Genomic DNA, 6015 nt, shown 5'->3' with positions numbered 1-6015 from the left:
GCCTACGGAGACAGCACCACGCCGACCCCCACCCCCCGACGGGGCAATATTGCCCTGATATAGGGCCGGAGCGGAGGCACGTCCCGTCCCGCGGCCAATGGGAGCCCGGCGGGTGCAGCCCGCACCGGGTATCCCGGGCGCCGCCGGTGCCCTGCCCGCTCCCTGCTGCCCGCGGTCGATGCGGGGGCAGCGCACCTCGAGCGCCCAGGCGTGACCCTACGACGGTCTGGCCTTGGCACGGAGGGAACGGCGCCGGGAGTCGGGTGCCGTTCTCTTCTCAGCCCTCCCGGGACCGCTCGGGATCCCCCACTCGCCGGAGCCGCCGCTGCCTTCGGAGCCGCTCGCCGGGAGTTCGGAGGGGAAACCGCGCCTCCACGCCGCCCGGATTCGTGTCCCTGTGCCCGGCACGTCTGTCCCCTCCCGGCCTGGGGGAGCACACGCGTCTGTCCGCACCCGGGGGAGGGAATGCTGCACCTCCCGACGCTTATGGCCTCTCTCCATCAGATAAGTGCTCTGAGGGCTCTCCAAAGTGAATCCCCGGTCTCTCCGTGCTAATGGGCTTTCACTCTTCCCTTGGCAATTCGGCGTTGCTTACTGAGTGTTCACAGCTGGCACGGGAAGCTCACGGAGCAGCAGCGCGGGAGTGCGGCCTGTTGCGCTGCCCAGCGAAAACTCCGGCTCATCCTTTTCTCCCTGAATGGCAAAGAAGCGGGGCTGTGAGCCCCGGGCTCCGGCAGTGATCACTTTTCCCCTGACTGGTTAACTGGGAGGTTGAACTACAGGTCTGAGCTACCTAAGCCTCTGCTTGGATGCTGTTGGGTTTCGTCCATCTCCTAAAACTGAGAGTCGTGTCAATGCTGTTCAGAAAAGCAGAAGACAGAGCTCACATGAGCTTGGCTGACCTGGGACTGGACAGACGAGGGACACAGGGACGGGCTGCATTATGCAGTTTTGACTTAAGCTTTGACTTAGTTTAGCTTTCTCAGTTTTAGGAGGTGACTATGGACAACTGGGAAATGTAGAAGTTGCAACTTGCCACAGAAGTATTTTGGTCCTTAACAAAGGCATTAAATTAAAACCCCTTCACCCGTCATCCAGTGCCTTCTACTCAGCAGCCCAACAGCTGGCTGGTGGCAGCAAAGGAACAGCACGGGGAGACATGATCACAGCATTTCACAGGCAGTCTCAGCTCCTGCCCATGGGGGTTTGACTCTGCTCAGCCCCGGCTGCCCCACCATCGTGCCCCACTGGTGGCACTGCTTCGGAGCCGGCACGCTTTGCTTCCCTCCAGGGGGAGGGGCACATCCCTGGGGCTGGTGGACACAAGATGGTGAGGGCACAGGGACACTTCCCTGCACATGGGCTCTGAACGGCAGTGAGGCTTTCTAACAGCCCCGCTTTCTCCCCAGTGCATCCAGCCCATCTGGTGTGAGAGCAAAGGCTGGCACATTACTGCTTCATTACTCGGGATTGAGCATCTTCAAACAGAACCCTCACTGTAAGCCCGGAGCCTCGTAGCTACAGGCACAGCTATGGGCTGTGCTGCCCCGGTGCACTAACAACATGCTATCACTTACACCGCCATGCTCGAAGGACAGAGGTGTCAGTTAAAAGTGTTTAAATCAAATATACCTGTTTAGGAAACCCTAAATGTTGAGGGAGGGGTTAAATTCTGGGTGAAGCTTGCTCAGCACATGCAAGGCAAGCAAATAGGTTTAGAAAATGTCATTTTTGGACTAAGCAGAGGTCTGGAAATACCACGCTTCCTTTTTAGCAAAGAAAGCTGTCCAGTAGGAAAGCATCTGCTCCCTCAGGGTCCCCTGCTGCAGAAACTCCCACTGCAGCAAAGCAGGCAGCGCTGGCTCCAGGGGAGGGCTTCTGTTTGTAGAACACAAATGCTCTGATTACACCTAAAGCTGCGTTCTAAATGATAAAGCAGGGGCAGACCATGTTAATGCTAACATATGATCTTCCCATTCACCCATCTGGATCCTCTTACCGAGTTTCTCATTCGTTACCCGTTTGTTTTTGCACAGCTGCTCAGGGATGAGGAAAGCAGAAGCCACTGCTGAACACTGGCACAGTGTCTCCTGTTGCCATTGACTTTTGAGGAGTGAATTGCAATTCTCTAAGGTCCCAGATTTCACAGTACTCTGAGCAAAAATCCTGGTGATGGGATGCTGAGCGACTGCAGATGTTTTCTTGCAAGAGGTCTGTTGGATAAGAGCCTCTGCAATTTTGAGGAATAGAAAGAAAAATAGTTAGAAAGAAGCATGGGAAGAATATGAGGGCTGCCATGGCTGTCCAGGAGCTCAGCAGAGCAGTGACAGTGCAAGCCAGGGGCACAAACCTCTGGGGGAGTGATGGGACCAGCCAGCCCTGTGCCAGCACATGTGCTGGAGGCAGTGGCAGCCCCATGCCCGAGGCACTCCTCCAAGGCTGGGTCCTGGAGCTGCTCGGAGCAAGCACCCATACAGAAAAACATGCAGATCCCTGAGAAGAACTTGGCTACGTGGGGATGCGTATCCATCCCTGAACCTGGAATACACACAGTGGTCAGCCATCAAAGGGCCTGCAGAGGAAGGCTGCTACAGAAGTAGAATCACTGGGAAGTTTATTTTATAGAGTATGGCTAAAAACAGGAATGTACAGAGGCCCCAGGGCAAAGAGGGGAAACAGTGCTGCTGCAGTGGGCAAGCAGGCTCAGTTCCATCATACACTCAGGCAGGCAGAGCATCACTTCCTGAGGAAGGTGTGCCTTCCTCTTCCATCAACACCTGCGTGCCATGGGCCCCCCATTCCAAGCTGACCCCAGTTTGTGCAGTGAGGCTGGAGCAGGGAGCTGTGCTCTCCCAGTGCATGTCATTCACTTCCAGGATCCTTTGCATGAGCACCAAGAGGAAATGCTCTCCTCCTGCCAAGGCTCCCCTGGCAGAGGGATGTCCCGATGGGCCCTGTGCCACGTCATTCCCCATTTGCTATCCTATAGCCATGAATTTGGTAGGAAGAAGTTACAAGTATGGATCATACAGAGACGCTGCCCATCAGCAAATAAAGGAAGAGTGAACACGGGCCGCAGGGGCTCAGTCACATCCTGTCGACTGGGAGCTGTTACTGGAGGCACTCCAGCCCCAGCCCAGGCACTGCCAAATGGGTTTTACTCGAGTTCCAGTGAGCTGATGGAAGAAGAAGGGCTGTGGTGTAGAGCTGCGCGGGCTGTGATTGATGAACGCTCAGAACCAGCCCCCTCCTCCCCGCCAGCCCCACTCCCCGAGAGGACCGCAGCGCACCCAATGCCCGGCCCCACCGGGCGTTCAGTCCGCAGAAATGCTGCTTGAACTCCGTTCTGGAAACAGAAGAGGTAGCCCTCCGTAATCCGCAGCCTCACACTGTGCCCCACCAGCCACGTGGCCGCCGGCTGCCCTGGCAGCGCTGGCCCTTTGTGCTGCCCGACTGCTCGCCGCCTTTGTTCTTTCGGGGCTGTGGCAGCCCAAGCGGGTGTGCGGGCAGCCGTCCCATTGGGCACACCACGTGGCACGTGGCAGGACAGAATGGCAGCCTGGGCTCCTTCCAGCTGCCACCAGTCACCCCTCAGCAGCAGCCCAGCAGCTTCCATCCCCTTTCCCTTTGCTCTTTTTCCTGAGCAAATTCCCTTCTGTGCCCAGATCTCCCTGCAGGCAGCTCTGCAGGGCTAAGCACGATGCTGGTGTTGTGCAGAGACCCCAGAACTGAGTCCTGCCTGGGGCAGTGGAGCTCCAGTTGCCCTGCTGGTGCTCAGCAAGCCAGAGTCCTCTAGTCAGTGCTGATAGGGTCCCCAGTTCAGGCACGGTCCCATGCTGCAGCCATTTGGGGGGGACTGGGTCTGATGGTTTGCAGTGCTCTTGCCAGTGGTGCAGAGTGCATCTGGCTTTGTTAGCCCAGCCCCACAGAAGTGGCATTTTCCCATTCAGGAGTGGACTGCTGTTAGGATGAGACCAACAAGCAGAGATGCAAAGCCCATGAATGCAATCAGGAGCAGTCTCACTGAAGCCTGGAACACCTGGTGTCCCCCAGTTGGAGCTGTCAGAGCTCCCAGCTTCAGCTCAGTGCCGTGGGTTCTGCAGCAGGGTCCAAGGCTCTGCCTGCAGAGAAAGGCAAGGCTGTGTGAGCCCCAGGGCTGGCCTTGGCCACTGAGTTGTGAGTTAGCGGGTAACCAGAGCTCAGTGCATCAGATGCTGCTGCAAAGGAGCTGAGTTTCCTCCTGAGCATGAAAGGAGCTCCTTTGTAATTTATGAGTTCTAAACGATGGGCCAAGAATAAGTGTGGCCTGTGCCAAAGTGTCTTTCTCCTCTAGATTGCTGATGCTTGTACAAACATTGTAAAAGTGCCAGCGGTCTCACTAAAGTAGCATTACTTCTAATAATTAGGTTATCATCGTGGGCTTCTGCTGTGTTACAAACGAGATGCCTCTGCCAGAGCCACGGAGAAGAAAGCGAATTTATTCACAGCAAGCCCCCTCACACACGCTCCTCCTCCTCCCCGCTGGAGACCCAGTGTACAAATCCTGGCTCAATGTGAGCAGGGACAGGGCCAGCGGGGTGACACTGTGCGAGTCAGCCCTTCCTCCCCCGGGCAGGGAACAGCTTTGTGAATAAACCGATGGTGTAAAGCAGAGCAGCCGCTGCTCAGCAAACAGCCCTGAGCAGGAAGGTGGGAAGCACCTGGGAGCGGTGTGCTGGGCTGCATCAGGGTGATCCCCAGGAAGGGAGCTGCCCAGGCCTTGTGCAGTGTGTGAGACACATTGTGGGTGGAGAGCACACAAGAGGATCTGCATGGACTTTTCCAGTCGTGCTGCATCGATTACAGAGGGGTTTGGAGATACAGACACATCTACATATACAGAACATTACAGAAGTGTATCTCATGAGTAGTGTCCAGCCTTACTTTCCACATTGTTGTACATTTCAGTCACTCCAGGATGGATCTTCTAAGAGAGTTTGTATGAGGTCTTCAATAGAAAACAATGTTAGGGCTCAGAATGGTTAAAATATGTCTCCAATCAAAGTAGTTTATTCTGTTCGGGTTTGTTTACAGATCTACAACACATATATCCAAATCCGCTCGGGTCAAAGTGAAATTTAACAAAAGATACACTTCTCAACGCAGCACAACATTGCTCAAATCGCACAGAGGGCAAAATAAAACCCCAAGTAACATTTTGTACCGTTGCTGTCCAGCCAAACACCAACACCAGAAGGTGGGGAGGAGAGTAGGGAGGGGAAAGAAGGAAGGGAAAGAAGAAAGAAAGGAAAACGTGGCTGCGTTGGCCAGAACTGGAGGAGTTAACGCATTTCTCACAATGGGAATTCCAGGTTCTGTCTTAGAGGATGCAGAAGGAGCTGCAGTGTTTGCAATCTGCAAAGTGAGCATCAGAGAGTTTTGTGAGGAATGCAAAGATTTGGTTAATCCTTAACTCAACGCTTCTAGCGACAGATATGGCAGTCTTCTCGGGGCGATGTGTGCCGTCAGGAGGAGACCTCAGTGCCTTAAACAGGAGTATCTCTGTGAGCTCAATGAGGGGTTCAACACGACTGCGTAACTAAAGAGGAGGAAACTCGAGGTTTCAGAACATCTTTCCCTTTTCTCCTTTCTTTTATTTTCCCTCCTTTCTTATATTTTTCCCATTCTCCCATGCATTCGCTGTCCCACTCGTGGCAGAGGCGGCTGGGACCATCCTGGCCAGGAGCCCCAGACCCGGCTGCACGTTTCTGATTGTCAATTTTCTTTCAAAGTTTATTTTTATTTTTTTAATGATAAAAAACAAGAGGAAAAGCTCGGGCTTCCAAAGATGTCTACAAAATTGATTTATGGTTAGTATAAAGACAACAGTATAAATAACAAAGGAGGCGGCAGCTGCTGCACGGATTGCTATGGAGACCCTAATGAAATTAGCGCTATCAGAGGGTGTGGGGTTTTTTTTCCTTTTTTTTTTTTTTTTTTTTCCGCTAAGCTTCTAATTTCTTTCCTATTTCAGAT

The sequence above is a fragment of the Phasianus colchicus genome, chromosome 7 (assembly GCF_987193195.1).
Source record: "Phasianus colchicus chromosome 7, bPhaCol1.hap1.1, whole genome shotgun sequence".
Lineage (NCBI taxonomy): Eukaryota > Metazoa > Chordata > Aves > Galliformes > Phasianidae > Phasianus > Phasianus colchicus.
This window is presented reverse-complemented; position numbering follows the sequence as displayed.